Consider the following 18,230-nt stretch of genomic DNA (forward strand, 5'->3'; position numbering starts at 1 on the left):
ACATATTTCAACGAGAAGGAAACACTTCAAACCAAGACCCACAAGCAAAAACACACTAGGCATGTTTGACACACGGTGAGGGTTGTCATAAACACCTTGACACACAGTGGGGGCTGTGTACAGTGAAAAACTTAAAAGGACTACAAGAACACCCAGCCAGTCCCCAGGAGCTGGGGTGATTTCTGTTGCTTCTCTTGTGAATTTCTAGCTTTAACAGATCGTGGTCTGACATGACGAAGGTATGTCAGTTCTCCTGAATTTATGGAGACATGCTTTATGCCCTAATATATGATCTATTTTGGAGAAGGTTCCGTGGGCGGCCGAGAAGAACGTGTATTCTGTAGAATTAGGTGGAATGTTCTGTAGATGTTCGTTAGGTCTAGTTGGTGCATGGTGTTGCTAAGCTCTATTATTTCCCTGTTGGTTTTCTGTTTGGGATGATCTATTCATGATAGCGGGGTACTGACGTCCCCTGCTATGATGATGTTGGGGTTTATTTCTGGCTTGTTATCAAGTAGGTTTTGTTTTATAAAATGTGGTGCATCTGTGTTTGGTGCGTATAGATTTATGATTGTGATATCCTCCTGTTGATCATTTGCTTGATGAGTAAAACATGACCTTATTGTCCTTTATGATTATTTTTGGTTTGAAGTTTTGTCAGATATCAGATAGCCACACCCACTTGTTTATTTCCATTCGCTTAGAAAATCATTTCCCATCCTTTTTCACCCTGGGCAGGTGTCTATCCTTAGTGGTGAGGTGGGTTTCTTGAAGACAGCAGATAGAGAGAGGCTGTCTTTTTTGTTCTGCTTTGTTTTTCAAGGTAGGGTCTCACTCTAGCTCAGGCTGACCAGGAATTCACTATGTAGTCTCAGGGTGGCCTCGTTCTCATGACAATCCTCCTACCTCCACCTCCTGAGTTCTGGGATTAAAGTTGTGCGCCACCACACCCAACTCTTCCTTACCTTTATAGATAGCATTTATTTCCTTACTTCCCACCTATGTTGTTTTCAAGATTAGATATAATAGTCATGTCACCTGTAAATGTCATGTGACATACAAGAAAATTCATTATAGCTATATAGAAACCAGATTATAATGGCTAATAGAATTTTTGTTTGTTTGCTTGTTTTTTAATATTTATTTATTTATTAGAGACAGAGGGGGAGAGAGAGAGAGAGAGAGAGAATGGGCACGCCAGGGTCTCCAGCCACTGCAAACGAACTCCAGATTCATGCGCCACCATATGCATCTGGCTTACGTGGGACCTGGAGAATTGAACGTGGGTCCTTAGGCTTCACAGGCATGAACCTTAACCACTAAGCCATCTCTCCAGCCCTGTTTGTTTGTTTTTTGAGATAGGGTCTCACTCTAGCCCAGGCTAACCTGGAATTCACTATGTAGTCTTACGGTGGCCTCAAGCTCACAACAATCCTCCTGCCTCTGCCTCCCAAGTGCTGGGATTAAAGGCGTCTTAAGAAAGACATTTGAGGGCCAGAGCATGGGCTGTGTGAGAAAATCCCATGGTCAGGTTGAAGCTTAAGAAGAATTTATTTGAGGCTGGAGAGTTGGCTTAGCAGGTAAGGCACTTTCCTGCAAAGCCAAAGGACCTTGGTTCGATTCCCCAGAACCCACATAAACCAAGGGGGCGCATGCATCTGGAGTTAGTTTACAGTGGCTGGAGGCCCTGGTGCGCCCATTCTCTCTCTCTCTTTCACTCACGTGCTTTCTATGTCTCTCTCTGTCTCTTTCTCTCATATAAATAAACAAAAAAATAAAACTATAAAAAAGAAGAATTTATTGGTAGCAGTGTGTGTGAGTAATCATCTTGGCAAGGGACAAGAGTCCAGTTAGAAAACTACTGGAAGAGTCTAGGGCAAAAGTAACTGCCTGAACTAGGCTTGCAACAATGGGAAGGGGAAGGAGAGATAAAGCAACATAACTTTTTAATATGTCATTGATTAAAAAGAAATTACAGGATTTAGCAATTCATTGGCTATATTACCTATGCTAAGGTAGTACATTCACTACTTCATCTAGTCCTGAAAATTAAATCCATAAGGCAGTATCTTAATTCCTTTTCTTTTTATTTATTTATTTATTTGAGAGCGACAGACACCGAGAGAAAGACAGAGAGAGAGAGAGAGAATGGGCGCGCCAGGGCTTCCAACCTCTGCAAACGAACTCCAGACGCGTGTGCCCCCTTGTACATCTGGCTAACGTGGGACCTGGGGAACTGAGCCTCGAACCGGGGTCCTTAGGCTTCACAGGCAAGCGCTTAACCGCTAAGCCATCTCTCCAGCCCAATTCCTTTTCTTTTTTTAATTTTTTTTTTCTTATTTATGTATTTGAGAGAGAAAGGGAGAGGCATATGAGAGAGAGAGAGAAATGGATGTGCCAGGGCCTCCAGTCACTGAAAATGAGATCCAGACACATGTGCCCCCTTGTGCATCTGGCTTACGTGGGTCCTAGGGAATGAAATCTGGGTCCTTAGGCTGTACAGGCAAACGCCTTAACCTCTAAGCCATCTCTCCAGCCCTTAATTCCTTTTATATTGGTTGAACTGAATAGGTGAGACCAAAAGAGTTTATAAAGAAGTTTGTTTGGCTCACAGTGCTGGAGGCTCAAAAGTCCAGGAACACGATGCCTGCATCAGCTCAGGATTTAGAGATACCAGGCGCACGCCTTTAATCCCAGCACTCAGGAGACAGAGGTAGGAAGATCACCATGAGTTCGAGGCCACCCTGAGACTACATAGTGAATTCTAGGTCAGCCTGGGCTAGAGGGAGACCTTACCTAGAAACACCAAAAAAAAAAAAAAAAAAAAAAAAGCAGAAACGGAAACACTGACTCAGAGGCACAAGGAGAAGGCCACGTGGATAGGAAGGCCTATACTATCTGCAAGCCATCTTGGTGGCTTGTGAGTCTGTTGTTCTCAAAACTCTGTCAGTCAGAGACCATGCCATTTTGTTTGTTTGTTTTTTCTGGGCCAGAGCGAAAACCTATCTCAGAAAAACCAAAAACCTCCTTACAACGTGCTCCCCACAGACACAAAATGGCCTGGATATCCATGACCTCACAGTGCCTGACACTACCTACACAAGACCATCATAAGAGGAGGAAAAGATCATGACATCAAAATAAAAGAGAGACTGATTGAGAGGGGGAGGGGATATGATGGAGAGTGGAGTTTCAAAGGGGAAAGTGGGGGAAGGGAGGGTATTACCATAGGATATTTTTTATAATCATGGAAATTATTAATAAAAATTTAATAAAAAAGAAAGAAAAACCAAAAACCAAGGAAAAAAAAATATATAGTGCCAGAGAGGTGGCTCAGTGGTTTAAGGTGCCTCTTGCAAGACGTGTCAGTGCAGGTTCAATACCCCAGCACCTACATAAAGCCAAAAGCCAAGCACACAAATGACACATGTGTCTGGAGTTTGTTTACCATGGCAGAAGGCCCTGACATGCCCATTGGTGTGTGTGTGTGTGTGTTTGTAATAAATAAATAATATCATATGTATAAATGAAATGCCCATTGGTGTGTGTGTGTGTGTATAATAAATAAATATATAAATGAAATGCCCACTGGTGTGTGTGTGTGTGTGTAATAAATAAGTAATATCATATGTATAAATGAAATGCCCATTGGTGTGTGTGTGTGTGTGTGTGTGTGTGTGTAATAAATAAATAATATATGTATAAATGAAATGCCCATTGGTGGGTGTGTGGGTGTGTGTGTGTGTGTAATAAATAAATAATATCATATGTATAAATGAAATGCCTTGGGAGGTACTACTCAACCAACCAGATTCATGGAAGAGAGGACACTGTCTAGGCCACTGTGAGGACCATTAACAGCCATGATACTTGAGGTACAACACTTTGCAAAGCACCTGTAGCAACCTAGAGAAGAGAACACTGACATTCAAACAGGGTGTGCAGTTAAGTCACCTGGCTGGCAAAGGGGCCTGGAGCCAGAGAGTAATTCCAGTCTAACCTGGGTCAGAGTGAGACCCTGTCTCAACCCCCAGCAAAAAAATATATAATTAATAATAACTATAATAGGGCTGGAGAGATGGCATAGCAGTTAAGGTGTTTGCCTGCGAGGCCTAAGGCCCCATGTTCGACTCTCCAGATCCCACGTAAGCCAAACACACAAAGGTAAGACAAGTGCAAGGTTACACACAGCCACTAGGTGGCGCAAGTGTCTGGAAGTTTGATTGCAGTGGCTGACGCCCTGGAGCGCCAATTCATTTTCTTTTTCTCTCTCTGTCTCTAAAATAAAAACAACTATAGTGAAGGACATGTTCTTCCTACCTTCCAGCTGCAGCACCTGGTGGTTGACCACCGTTTTGGGAATCAAACAGATCTAGCTTGCAACCATCGCTCCTTTACAGATTAACAAGCGACCTTGATCTATGAGCACAACTTCCATAACGTTGTGGGAATAACAGAGAGGGAAAGTGTGATTATGGTGACAATAAAATGACTAATGCCTCCAGTGTTTTAGCTTTTGAATATTCCCCATGGGAGAATGAAATCCATCTCCCACAGTCTACAGTACCCCCATGAGGGAGCCACTGTCTTGGTCCCTCATCAGAGGAGAAAACTGAGATCAGCCACCCCCGAGCCGCTATCCCAAGGTCAAGGCAAATCTGATGGTGGTCTGACTTCAATGTGCTGCGCACACACACATGGATTTCATTAATTTTTTTTTTTTTTGGTTCTTGAGGTAGGGTCTCACACTAGCTCAGGCTGACCTGGAATTCACTCTGTAGTATCAGGCTGGCTTTGAACTCATGGCAATCCTCCTACCTCTGCCTCCCGAGCACTGGGATTAAAGGCGTGCGCCACCACACCTGGCTAACCAGTGTGTTTTTTTTTGTAAATTTAGAAATGTATATATGGTTGCCATTATTGTGACAGGCTATTAATATTAATTTTATACTTATATATTTAATATTAACTATTTTATATATAAATTGGTGTATCAATATTTTATATTTTAATATTAAATATTTTCTACTTAATATTAATTTCTGAGCTAGAGAGATGACTCAGCCATTAAGGCGCTTACCTGCAAAGCCTAACAACTCTGCTTTGATTCCCCAGTACCCACATAATGCTAGATACACAATGTGCACAAATCTGGAGTTTGCTTGCAGCAGCTAGAGACCCTGGCATGCCCATTGTCTCTCTCTCTCTCTCTCTCTCTCTCTCTCTCTCTCTCTCTCCCCCTCTCTCTCTTCCACACACTCTCTCTCTGCTTGCAAATGAATAAATAAAAATATAAAAAAGAATATAATTTCTAAGTTTCTAAAAGTTACCTCCTATCAGTCACAAACATTTACTCAATAAATGTTCACTGATGTCTATGATGTTCCAGGAACTGTCCAGGTATTGGGAACACAATAGTGAACAAACTAATTCTCTTCCTTTTGTCTTATCACTTACTATGTTAAATACCAAAAAGAGTTGTAGAAAAGCATTATTATAAAAAATATAGGAAATAGTAATCATGCCTAGAAACTACTTTTAAACATAGAATAATAACCTAAAATGTAAGAAGGACTGGCAATAATAAGGCCAACTACAGGCAAAAATACTAAATATGAAATAAAACATAAGAACAAATGATGTTTCAAAAGATAAAAATCTCAAAATAGAAGAAAGCTCCTCCCATAAAAAGTTATTTAGAAGGCCGGGCGTGGTGGCTCACACCTTTAATCCCAGAACTTGGGAAGCAGAGGTAGGAGGATCTCTTGAGAGTTTGAGGGCCACCCTGAGATTACATAGTAAATTCCAGGTCAATCTGAGCTACAGTGAGACTCTACCTTGAAAAACCAAAATAAAGTTATTTAGAGCTGGGTGTAGTGACACACACCTTTAATTGACACAAAGTTAGGAGGATCAACATGAGTTTGAGGCCACCCTGAGACTACACAGTGAGTTCCAGGTCGGCCTGGGCTACAGCAAGACCCTACCTTGAAATAACAAAAATAAATAAAATTTTTTTAAAAAGTTGGGCTGGAAGGATGGTTTAGTGGTTAGGGTGTTTGCCTGCAAAGCCAAAGGACCCAGGTTTGATTCCCCAGGACCCACGTTAGCCATATGCACAAAGGGGCGCACACATCTAGAGTTCGTTTGCAGTGGCTGGAGGCCCTGGCGCGCCCATTCTCTCTCCCTCTCTCTCTCTCTCTCTCCTTTCCCTTTTTCTCTGTCAAATAAATAAATAAATTTTTTTAGTATTTGAAAAAACAAAATTATTTAGGTCCTTATACTGGTAAGATGGAAAAGATATATGATCAGTTTATTTTTTTTAGAGAGAGTGAGAGATGGAAAGAGAGACAGAGAGAGAGAGAGAAAATTGGCATGCCAGGGCCTCAGCCACTGCAATTGAACTCCAGATGCTTGTGCCACCTAGTGGGCATGTGCACCCTTGCACTTGCCTCACCTTTGTGTGTCTGGCTTATGTGGGATCTGGAGAGTCAAACATGGCTCCTTAGGCTTCACAGGCAAGTGCCTTGACTGCTAGGCCAGTCTTCATTTTATAATACTAAATTGAATGTTTTCTTTTCTTGGAGATTAATATTCAACAGACTAAGAAGTGGCATTAATAGCCTGACTTATTTGATTTATTTATTTGCGAGAGAAAGAGGTGCAGAAATAGGCAAGTAGAGAGAGAGAGAGTATGGGCACGCCAAGGCTTCCAGCCACTACAGATGAACTCCAGATGCATGTGCCCCCTGGTGCATCTGGCTTACGTGGGTCCCGGGGAGTCGAACCTGGGTCCTTTGACTTTGCAGGCAAGCACCTTAACCGCTAAGCCATCTCTCCAGCCCCACCTGACTTATTTTATTAGCTCATTTTTCTATCAATGTTTGTAGGAAATTATTTCTTATACACCTGCGTGTTGACTGGGAAATAATGCCGTATGTCCTAGTTTGGGGTGAAACTGACATTCCCCCCACTTCCCATCCTTAGCATCCTCCCTGACCATCTTTTTTTTTTTTTTTAATTTATTTGAGAGCAACAGACACAGAGAGAAAGACAGACAGAGGGAGAGAGAGAGAATGGGCGCACCAGGGCTTCCAGCCTCTGCAAACGAACTCCAGACGCGTGCGCCCCCTTGTGCATCTGGCTAACGTGGGACCTGGGGAACCGAGCCTCGAACCGGGGTTCTTAGGCTTCACAGGCAAGCGCTTAACCGCTAAGCCATCTCTCCAGCCCACTCCCTGACCATCTTGCAGAGAAACCAGAAAGGAGAGAAGGTGACAGAGAGAAGCCAGGCCAGTTGGGTCGGTGCTGACCTAACCAGCACCCTGGTAGGAGTCAGCTTGTATCTCAAGGGACGTTGTAGGTGGATGACAGGTATGACTCTGCAGAGGCTGGCACAGTCTAAGCCTATGCCAGGGCACTCTGTCCACCAAATCTCAGTCCTCCAAAGCCAGCCTACCCTGTGACTTCTTTCTTGAAAGCACAATAAGCTCCTACTTAGATGCAAATGTTCTCTGCATCAGCTAACACCTTTCTTATCAGCCCAGCACCTTTGTTATCCACAAACACCTTGGCTTAAACTATTTGACAACTTTATGAGTGGGGGGGGGGCGGGGGGGTGAAGAAACCCTGCTTTGCCCCTCGTAGAGGAAGGTGAAGGGTGTAGATAAGGGTTTGAGGAATGGAAGGTGGGAGGAGAGAAGTGTTAGGGGAGTCCAGTGGCAAGTCTCCCCTAACCTGATAACCCTTTACTCTCTCTCGCTCCCTCTCTTTTTCGCTGTGTAAACCATGTGACACTCCTAGGAAGTGGCCAGCAAGTTCTGAAGGCTGCAGGTTCAGGGTAGTTTGCATGGCCTGAATAGAAAGGAGAGGTCCTCCGGCTGGAGAAATGGCTCAGCGGTGAATGTGGCTTGCTTGCAAAGCCTGATGGCCCAGGTTCGATTCCCCAGTACCCACATAAAGCCAGATGTGCAAAGTAGAGGATGCATCTGGAATTTTGTTGCTGTGGCAAGAGGCCCTGGCATGCCCATTCATTCTCTCTTCTCTCTCCTTGCAAATAAATAGTACATCATTTTTTTAAGTATAGGTACTCAAGAAATGTTATGTTATCTTAATAAAAATCTTTTTTTTTTGGTTTTTCAAGGTAAGGTCTCATTCTAGCTCAAGCTGACCTGTAATTCACTATGTAGTCTCAAAGTGGCCTCAAACTCATAGCAATCCTCCTACCTCTGCCTCCCAAGTGCCTAACTAATAAAATCATGTGGTTTTTTTTTTTAAGTACTTACCAACTTTGTCTGTTTCACATTAGTTGTTTGTTTTTTTTTCCTAGTTTTTCAAGGTAGGGTCTCTCTGTAGCCCAGGCTGACCTGGAATTCACTATGTAGTCTCAGGGTGGCCTCGAACTCATGGCGATCCTCCTACCTCTGCCTCCCGAGTGCTGGGATTAAAGGCGTGCACCACCATGCCCGGCCTTTTTGTTTTTTTATTGACAGCTTCTATAATTTCCACCCCACCTCATTTTCCCCTTTATAACTCCACTGTCCATCGTATCCCCTGCCCCCTCTCAATCAGTCTCTCTTTTTTTATTTTTATTATTATTATTATTTTGGTTTTTCAAGGTAGGGTCTCACTCTGGTCCAGGCTAACCTGGAATTCACCATGTAGTCTCAGGGTGGCCTCGAACTCATGGAGATCCTCCTACCTCTGCCTGCCGAGTGCTGGGATTAAAGGCGTGCGCCACCATGCCCAGCTTGTCTCTCTTTTATTTTGATGTCATCATCTTTTCCTCCTACTAGGAGGGTCTTGTGTAGGTAGTGCCAGGCATGGATATATCCAGGCCATTTTGTGCCTGGAAGAGGGTACTGTTAAGGAGTCCTACCCTTCCCTTGGCTCTTACATTCTTTCCAAGTATTTTCTTTTTTTTTTTTTGGTTTTTCAAGATGGGGTCTCACTCTAGCCCAGGCTGACCTGGAATTCACTATGGAGTCTCAGGGTGGCCTCGAACTCATGGCAGCCTCCCGAGTGCTGGGATTAAAGACGTGCGCCACCACGCCCGGCTCCAAGTATTTTCTATTAATGTGTTCTTTTGAATCTTTGTGCGTGCGCTTGTGCGGGTGTGTGTGTGTTTGTGTGTGTGGTTAGAAGACAACCTCAAGAGTCACCTTCCACCTGCTCTGAGGTAGAGTTTCTTGGTTGCTGCTGGATACTCGCCAGGCGAACCGGCTGAGGGCCTCTCGGGAGTCCCCTGGGTCGTCTCACCACAGTGGCGCGCTGGCCACACAGACAGCCACGACCGTACTCAACTTCTTATGGATTCTGGGGATCTGAACTCAGGGACTCAGGCCTGCACAACAGGAACCTTCACCCACCGAGCTTTCTCCATAGGCTTTTTCAAGGTAGGGTCTCACTCCAGCCCTGGCTGACCTGGAATTCATTGCGTAGTCTCAGGGTGGCCTCGAACTCATGAAGATCCACCTACCTCTGCCTGCCGAGTGCGGGAATTAAGGCGTGCACCACCACACCCGACTCAAAACTGTAATTGTTTTTAAATTTTTCATTTATTTATGATGGGAGGAGAGTGGGCACGCCAGGGCCTCTAGCCACTGCAAATGAGCTCCAGATGCATGTGCCACCATGTGCATCTGGCTTATGTGGATTCTGGGAAATTGAACTTGGGTCCTTATGCCTCACAGGCAAACACCTTAACCACTAAACCATCTATATAGCCTAAAACTATATATAACTATATAACCATATATATATTTAAGAAAGAGAGTTTGAGCAGTATTCTGCTTGGGAATATAATGTTGCTCCCAGAAGCTATAGGTTGCTATGGGAAGTCCCAGTACTGGGAATGGGATACACCCCAGTGACTTGTTGGTCAAGGGTGTCTCAAAACAATTCAAGCTATGGCCAATACTCTTGGTTACCCACCAGAACTAGATAGTAAGACCCTTTTTCTAAAGATGAAGGACTCAGGAAGGAACCAGATGGACACCATGACAGGCTTCAGAGTCCTCAGTAAGCCTAAGTTTCTGTTTCCCCGGAAAGATCTAAGGGTGGGTTTAACAGTTACTGGAAACTGATTATGCCATAAGATAAGTTCAATTCCCCTAGCTCCAGCCCGCCGACCTTGCCGTAAGGGTAGGCTTAACAGTTAAACTGATTACCCCATACATTCCTGAAGTCACGAGACATTCCCGTAGTCATAGATGGGCTCAATTCCCCTAGCTCCAGCCCGCCAACTTTGCCCACCAAAATCCTAAACCAACCAGGAGAGTACAGTTTAAATCAACCAATCATGCACCCGTCCCCTTCTTCTATGTCCAGATCCCTACAAAAACCCTGCCCTCCTACTACTCGGGGCTCTTGCACGGATCCACTGCGTTGGTGAAGTCAAGAGACCGAGCTTAAGCCCGAACTAAAGCTCCTTGCCCTTGCATACAGGTTTGGTTCTCCTTGGTGGTCACTGGGGGCGCCGAGAACTGGGCACAACAAAAGACTCCCCACGCTTCAGTTGCAGGACACTGAGAAATTAAGCTGGAATTGAGCTGTTAGCAGTCATAGTACTAGAAAGTGCACTGCAGACTGTTGGGGAAGAAAGATCACCAATGGTCTTACCCAGCAATGGACGCTGCAAGCTCTACAGCCAACCAGGCAGGCACGATGTGCCCACTAATGCAATAGTGGCACATCTGATATGGGAAGTAACCAACTGTTCTTTGACTGGATTTGAGAAGTGTTCCATATGAGGGAATTCATACCAGGTTCTGAAAACCTAGTCAAAAGCTTGTGACTACAGCTGGGCGTGGTGGCACATGCCTTTAATCCCAGCACTCTGGAGACAGAGGTAGGAGGATCGCCATGAGTTCGAGGCCACCCTGAGACGACATAGTGAATTCCAGGTCAGCCTGAGCTAGAGTGAGACCCTGCCTTGAAAAAAGCAAACAAACAAAAAAGCCTGCGGCTACAAAGATCACAGGCCTTAGGAGGGAAGTAGCCACTGTTATTTGGGTAAATGGACACATTATACCCCTCAAAGTGTTATGTGAATTTTGGAGAGTTGTTGAGAGCATCAGAACCTTTCTTAGATCTTGGGTGAACGACAACACAGGAGTTATGGTGCCAGATACTCAATGGTCACATAAAGTTTCCCCTGATTCGGTGGTCTTCCAGGTTCTTGCTTTATGATTTTTTTTTTTTTTTTTTGAGGTAGGGTTTCAATCTAGCCCAGGCTGACCTGGAATTCACTTGTAGTCTCAGGCTGGCCTTGAACTCACAGCAATCCTCTTACCTGTGCCTCCCGAGTGGTGGTATTAAAGGCGTGCGCCACCACACCCAGTTTGTCTTAGGAATTTTGATGAATGAAACCCACAGACCAGAGTATAAATCTGAGAGAGATTTTATTACAGAGCTCAGCATATATAATGCTTTTGTGATCCGAAGTGGAGAGAATACAGAGCTCCTGTACAACAGCAGTTCCCAGAAATGGGAAAGTCCGTGTAGAAAACTAGATTGGGATCTTTTCAGGAAGTTTACTACTAGATGGATGACTGAACCAGTCAGTTCAGTCCTTAAGCCAGGTGTCTGGGTGGCTCCATATCCTCAGGAAGGGAGTAATCTCCTTACATTCCTTTCTCCTCTAAGAAGGAAGAGATAAGATCAGAGGTGTTTATTGACCTGTCTTGTGAGGTTTTAGGGGAAAAAAGATAAGAAAAAAAAAAGCCAGGTGTAGTAACAAATGCCTTTGATCCCAGCACTCTGGGAGGCAGAGATATGAGCATCACCATGAGTTCAAGGCAAGCCTGAGACTACATAGTGAATTTCGGGTCAGCCTGAGCTAGAAAGCAAGACCCTACCCCTCAAAAAAAAAAAAATCATAAAAGTACTGAGTATAAGTGACTCTGGCATGCTCAGCACTAAATGAGGTATTTATACCACATCCTCCAAGGCTCAGAAAACATTACCAAAAAGGGGCAGAAAGAATATAAGAGGGCTGGAGAGATGGCTCGGCAGTTAAGGCACTTGCTTGCGAAGTCTAAGAACCCATGTTCGATCACTCTCCAGATCCCACATAAGCCAGACACACAAAGGTGAGGCAAGTGCAAGGTCGTACATGCACACTAGATGGCGCAAGTGTCTGGAGTTCAAGTGCAGTGGCTGAGGCCCTGGCACACCAATTCCAATTCGCTCTCACACTTGCTCGCTCCCTCACTTTTTCTAAAAAATAATAACAATAATTTTTTTTAAAAGAACATAAGATCCGGGGGATGGGGAGGAATGCAACAGAACACTGTCTTCTAGGTATGAAATGGCCATCGCACTCATGACCTCACAGCAATTGTCATTACCGGCGCAATACTGGGCCCATCAACATTCCCTTGAGGATGGTGTTGCAGTCAGGTTCACATTGCTGTCAGAAAACACCACCTGGGAGAAAAAGGTTTATTTTGGCTTACAGACTCAAGAGGAATCTCCATGGTGGCAGGGGGAAGCGATGGTATGAGCAGAGTGTGGACATCTCCTCCTGACCAACATGGGATGGTCAACAGCAACAGGAGAGTAATCCCGCCTCCAAACACTGCCTCCAGGAGGCTTCAATTTTCCAAATTGCCACCAGCTGGGGACCTAAGCATGCAGACCGCCTAAGTTTATGGGAGACACCTGAATCAAACTACCACAGATGGTGAAGGAGGACATCAAAGTAGGAGAGGGACTTAGTTGGAAAAGAAGGGGTTCAGAGAAAGGGGTGTGGAGGAAGGCTCACAAAAGAAAGTCAAAGAGGTTAGGGAGATGGCTCAGTTAACAATTAAATGGTTAAAAGTACTTGCTTGCACCGGGCGTGGTGGGGCACGCCTTTAATCCCAGCACTTGGGAGGCAGAGGTAGGAGGATCGCCGTGAGTTCGAGGCCACCCTGGGACCCCATAGTGAATTCCAGGTCAGACTGGGCTAGAGTGAGAGACACACCGTGGTGCACACCTCTGTAATTCCAATGTGTCTATAGCAATGGGAGGTGGGGCTAGGAATAACCCCAAACCTTGTGGGCCAACTAGACTGACCTATTCAGTGGCATAAACAATCAGGAAAGCCATGTGGCACAAAAAATACCAGTCCTCATACATGTGCCATGGCATGCACACACCCATTCACGTATGCACATACATACGTACACACGCATATACAAAAACAAATTAAAAATAAAAAAGAAAGTAACAGGAGGGGTTTGTGATCAAGATACACTATGTGCAAGTATAAAGCTTCTCAATAAGATTTTTTTTTTTTTTTTAAGGCAATCAGGGCTGGACTGGTGGTTCAGAGGTTAGAGGCACTTGCCTGAAAAGCCTGTCTGCCTGGCTTCAATTCCCCAGCACTCGGGTGAAGCTGGCCCAGATTGACACCTGCATTTTCCGTCATCCCAATGTTCCCATAGCAATGGAAGATGGAGCCAGGAGAATGGGAAGCTCACGGGCTGGTTAGTCTCACACTTGCAGTCTGCTGTTTTTCTGCAACAGCAAGAAACCCTGTCTCAAAGAAGGTGGAGTAAAGACACTTAGAAGTTGTCCTCTGAGGGCTGCAGAGATGGCTTATTGGTTAAGGCATTTGCCTGTGAAGCTAAGGACCCAGGTTTGATTCCCCAGGACCCATGAAAGCCTGATGCGTATGGTGGCGCGTGAGTCTGGAGTTCGTTTGCAGTGGCTAGAAGCCCTGGTGCACCCATTCTCTCTCTCTCTCAAATAAATAAATAAATAACATATAAAAATAATTTAGCTGGGCGTGGTGGCGCACGCCTTTAATCCCAGCACTCGGGAGGCAGAGGTGGGAGGATCGCTGTGAGTTCGAGGCCACCCTGAGACTCCGTAGTGAATTCCAGGTCAGCCTGGACCAGAGTGAGACCCTACCTTGAAAAACAAAACAAAACAAAATAATAATAATAATAACTATTATTATTATTATTATTATTATTATTTAAACAATACTGAAAACAAAAAAGTGAAGTTGTCTTCTGAACTCCACGTGTGTGCTGTGGCATGTGCACCCATACACACACAAAGAAATAAATAATATATTTTTTAATTTTTTTGTTCATTTATTATTTATTTATTTGAGAGTGACAGACACAGAGAGAAAGACAGATAGAGGGAGAGAGAGAGAATGGGTGCACCAGGGCCTCCAGCCACTGCAAACGAACTCCAGACACGTGCGCCCCTTTGTGCATCTGGCTAACGTGGGTCCTGGGGAATTGAGCCTTGAACCGGGGTCCTTAGGCTTCACAGGCAAGCGCTTAACCGCTAAGCCATCTCTGCAGCCCTAAGTAAATAATATTTTTAAGAGGCAATGACTTGTTCAAAAAATATTGTTTTAAGTGATAGTTAATACTTCAGACAGTTGATCACACAAAAAAAAATAAGGTAACTAAAGGTCAACATACAAAATTAAAAACAAAGAGAAAATAGAGATAGTCTAGAAGGCCCAGGGGAAAGGACTACGGGCAGAGGCTCAGTTAATTTAATAGCTTCACCCCTGGGGGACAATGTGTTTCCCCAGACAGCTAACAGCCTGCTGTCTCAGCCACAGACCCCAGGCTTGAAGAGAGGGTGATACAGGAGGCACTGCTATGGAGAACCAGGACACTGAAAAAGAACTGCCCTTGGTGAGGTTCTAAGAAACAAAGCTTTTGCCACTTGGGGTGGTTTGATTCAGGGGCCCCCCATAAACTTATGTGTTCTGAATGCTAAGTCCCCAGCCGGCGGTGATTTGGAAATTGGAGCCTCCTGGATGTGATGTATTGTTGGGGGTGGGCTTATGGGTGTTATAGCCAGCTTCCCCTTGCCAGTGTTTGGCACACTCTCCTGTTGCTGTGGTCCACCTTATGTAGGCCAGGGAGTGATGTCCACCCTCTGCTCATGTCGTCATTTTCCCTGCTGTCTTGGAGCTTCCCCTCAGGTTTGTAAGCCAAAATAAACCCTTATATATATATATATATATATATATATATTTTTTAATTTTATTTATTTATTTATTTATTTGAGAGTGACAGACACAGAGAGAAAGACAGATAGAGGGAGAGAGAGGGAATGGGTGCACCAGGGCTTCCAGCCTCTGCAAACGAACTCCAGACGCGTGCGCCCCCTTGTGCATCTGGCTAACGTGGGACCTGGGGAACCGAGCCTCGAACCGGGGGTCCTTAGGCTTCACAGGCAAGCGCTTAACTGCTAAGCCATCTCTCCAGCCCAACCCTTTTTTTTTTAAACACACACACACACACAGGACCTTCAACTATGGGGGTGCTGGAACATCACTGGGACTGATGAAATCTATGGGGACTTCTCAAGTTGGACTTAATGCATTCCATTTTACCTCATGCCTGGTTATCAGTTTATGGGGGCCAGGGATGGAATGTGGTGGTTTGATTCAGGGGTCCCCCATAAACTTATGTGTTCTGAATGCTAGGTCCCCAGCTAGTGGTAATTTGGGAATCAGAGCCTCCTGGCAGTGATGTATTGTTGGGGGCGGCCTCATGGGCATTGTAACCAGCTTCCCCTTGCCAGTGTTTGGCACGCTCTCCTGCTGCTGCTGTCCACCGGAAGTTGGCCAGGAGGTCATGTCCACCCTATGATCGTGCCATCATTTCTCCATGCCATCATGAGCTTCCCCTCGAGTCTGTACAATAAACCTTTTCCTCCCACAAGCTGCTCTTGGCCAGGTGCTTTTTACCAGCAATGAGAAGGTGACCGCAGCATCCCTTCTACAGGAAACGATGTCCTGCCTTCCAAAAGGAGGGTGGGCCTGCAGTTTCAATGATGAATGATGGTTGCCTTAAAGATGCTACCCAAAGGCCGGAGAGATGGGTCCACAATTAAAATGCTTACCTGCAAAGCCTAAGGACCCAGGTTTGATTCCCCAGTACCCATGTGAAACCAGATGCACAGGGTGGCACATGCGTCTGGAGTTCATTGCAGTGGCTAGAAGCTCTGGCGTGCCCAATCTCTCTCAATCTGCACCCCCCCCCCTTTCTCTCTCTCACAACTAAATAAATAAAATGTGTTTGTTTTTTAAGATGTTGCCCAAGGGGCCCTGAGGAAAACCCTACTGGAGCCGTGAGTTCGAGATAACTGGCAGATGCCTTAGGTAATTCTGACATGACAGGCGAAAATGTTGCCTTTTCAATACCAAGCCTTTGCGCTCTTACCTTAGTTAAGAGAGCCCAAAAGCCAAAATAATAATATAGTAATAACATCATCTGAACGCTGTAAAAGTACACTATGGCATATATACAGGAGGTGAATGCACCATTAGCCTGTGGATGCCCCCACATTTCCTGCGCCTCAGGAATGGAGATCACACTTGCTTGTTGATCCCGGGCAAGGGGGAAAAATTGACATCACACAGCAGCAGTCTCCTGAGTATGACTCGAGGCTTCCTGACTGTCCAAACTTGTTCAGATGCATTGACAACTCATTCCACGGTTGCTGTTGGCCATCCATCTGTCACATCTGTAACACAGCCACCAATCAAAGACCCAGGATGGGCTCTAAAACCTCTCACTTTTTTTTTTTTTTTTTTGAGGTGGGGTCACTCTAGCCCAGGCTGACCTGGAATTCACTAGGGAGTCTCAGGGTGGCCTCGAACTCACGGCGATCCTCCTACCTCTGCCTCCCGAGTGCTGGGATTAAAGGCATGCGCCACCACGCCTGGTTCCTCTCACATTTCTTGAGGACACATCTCTGTCTCCCCGATGAATCTTCCTAAACAACCAGGCTCCTGGGTGTCCCCAGGACAGATCAACTTGCTCTTATGTATGGAGAATGCAGCTGGATTTTGTGAGAGATTTCCTACCTCCTTTGAGCAAGTGACTAAACTGGCTACAGCTAATTCTGTTGGGAAGTACCCAGCTGCTTTTGCACAATCCTGCAGCCATTTCTATGAATTAATTTGGAAGCATTGTAGACCCTTGAAAAGCAGCATAAGGCTCTGGTGCCTGATAGCTTTAGTGGGATTTAGCACCTCAGCAATGGACTGAATATAAAGAAACAAAATCTATTAACAGCTGCTCCCAAAAATGCCTGTGCAGTCTTGGATGAGATAAGAAATCCCTCTATCCTCGTGGGTGATAAGATAACACCGTCAAGCCATGCCTATTGTCAAGGTACATATGAGGATAAACAGGGGGTGATTAGCGTCCTCAGTTCTGTGTTAAGAGAATACAGCATATGTACCTAATTGTTGTGTTTATTCAGTGGTTAGTGGCAGGGAGCAATGTAATACCCTAGCCTGGTTAAAAAAAAAAGTAGGAATTATTGCTATCAACAACTGCATCTAGGTCATAGCTCATACTTAGCCATTTGTTTATTTACTTACTTGGCACATGTCCATTGAGCAGAGTTTTTTTTAATTATTTTTTACTGATTTGTGTATTTATTTATTAGTTTCCCAAGGTAGGGTCTTGGCACTAGCCCAGGCTGACCTGGAATTCACTATGTGGTCTCAGGGTGGTCTCGAACTCCAGCGATCCGCCTGCCTCTGCCTCCCGAGCGCTAGGATTAAAGGCGCGTACGCACCCGGCCTGGTTGAGCAGATACCGATACCGCACTCGGTATAGACACGAAGTTCACATCTGTGATCGGACCAGCACTCGGCCAGCTCTTATCAAGATTGAGCATATTGGAGAAATATCTAAGCAAGCAGTCCTCATGAGCATACAGAATGACAAAAAAAGAAAACTTCAGTTTCCCTTGAAACTGGCGATCATTATTGAGCAAGTAAAACAAACGCAGGTCCGGAAGTCAGCAGATGACCTGAGGCCCAGCTCCCCTGCTTCCTGTCATGCAAGCCTCCCGAAGCTACTTGATTTCTGACATCTCTGATTACATCCGCATTTTCTGAGAGCCAAAATAGTGATAGCTCTCCCATATTGGTGGTGAACCCCTCACGGGGGCAATCGGCGTAAGCAAAACTCGAAAATGTAAGCCGGGCGTGGTGGCGCACGCCTTTAATCCCAGCACTCGGGAGGCAGAGGTAGGAGGATCGCCATGAGTTCGAGGCCACCCTGAGAGTCCACAGTGAATTCCAGGTCAGCCTGGACCAGAGTGAGACCTTACAAAAAAAAAAAAAAACTCGTAGATGTGACTCTTGATTGTAGCAGCGTTGGTTTGCCCCGACCACAATCGATACAAGACAAACGCATCCCATGTCTGTCACTGTGTGTTGTACTTCCGTCTTGCAGGGCAGC

At 45.2% G+C, this 18,230-nt stretch overlaps 1 pseudogene; it reads left to right on the forward strand.

The window, feature by feature from the left end:
- Positions 1-230: 230 nt before the first annotated feature.
- The window catches only part of LOC123455975, a 54,476-nt pseudogene continuing 36,476 nt past the window's right edge, over positions 231-18,230 (forward strand).

Source organism: Jaculus jaculus, chromosome 19 (assembly GCF_020740685.1).
Source record: "Jaculus jaculus isolate mJacJac1 chromosome 19, mJacJac1.mat.Y.cur, whole genome shotgun sequence".
Taxonomy (NCBI): domain Eukaryota; kingdom Metazoa; phylum Chordata; class Mammalia; order Rodentia; family Dipodidae; genus Jaculus; species Jaculus jaculus.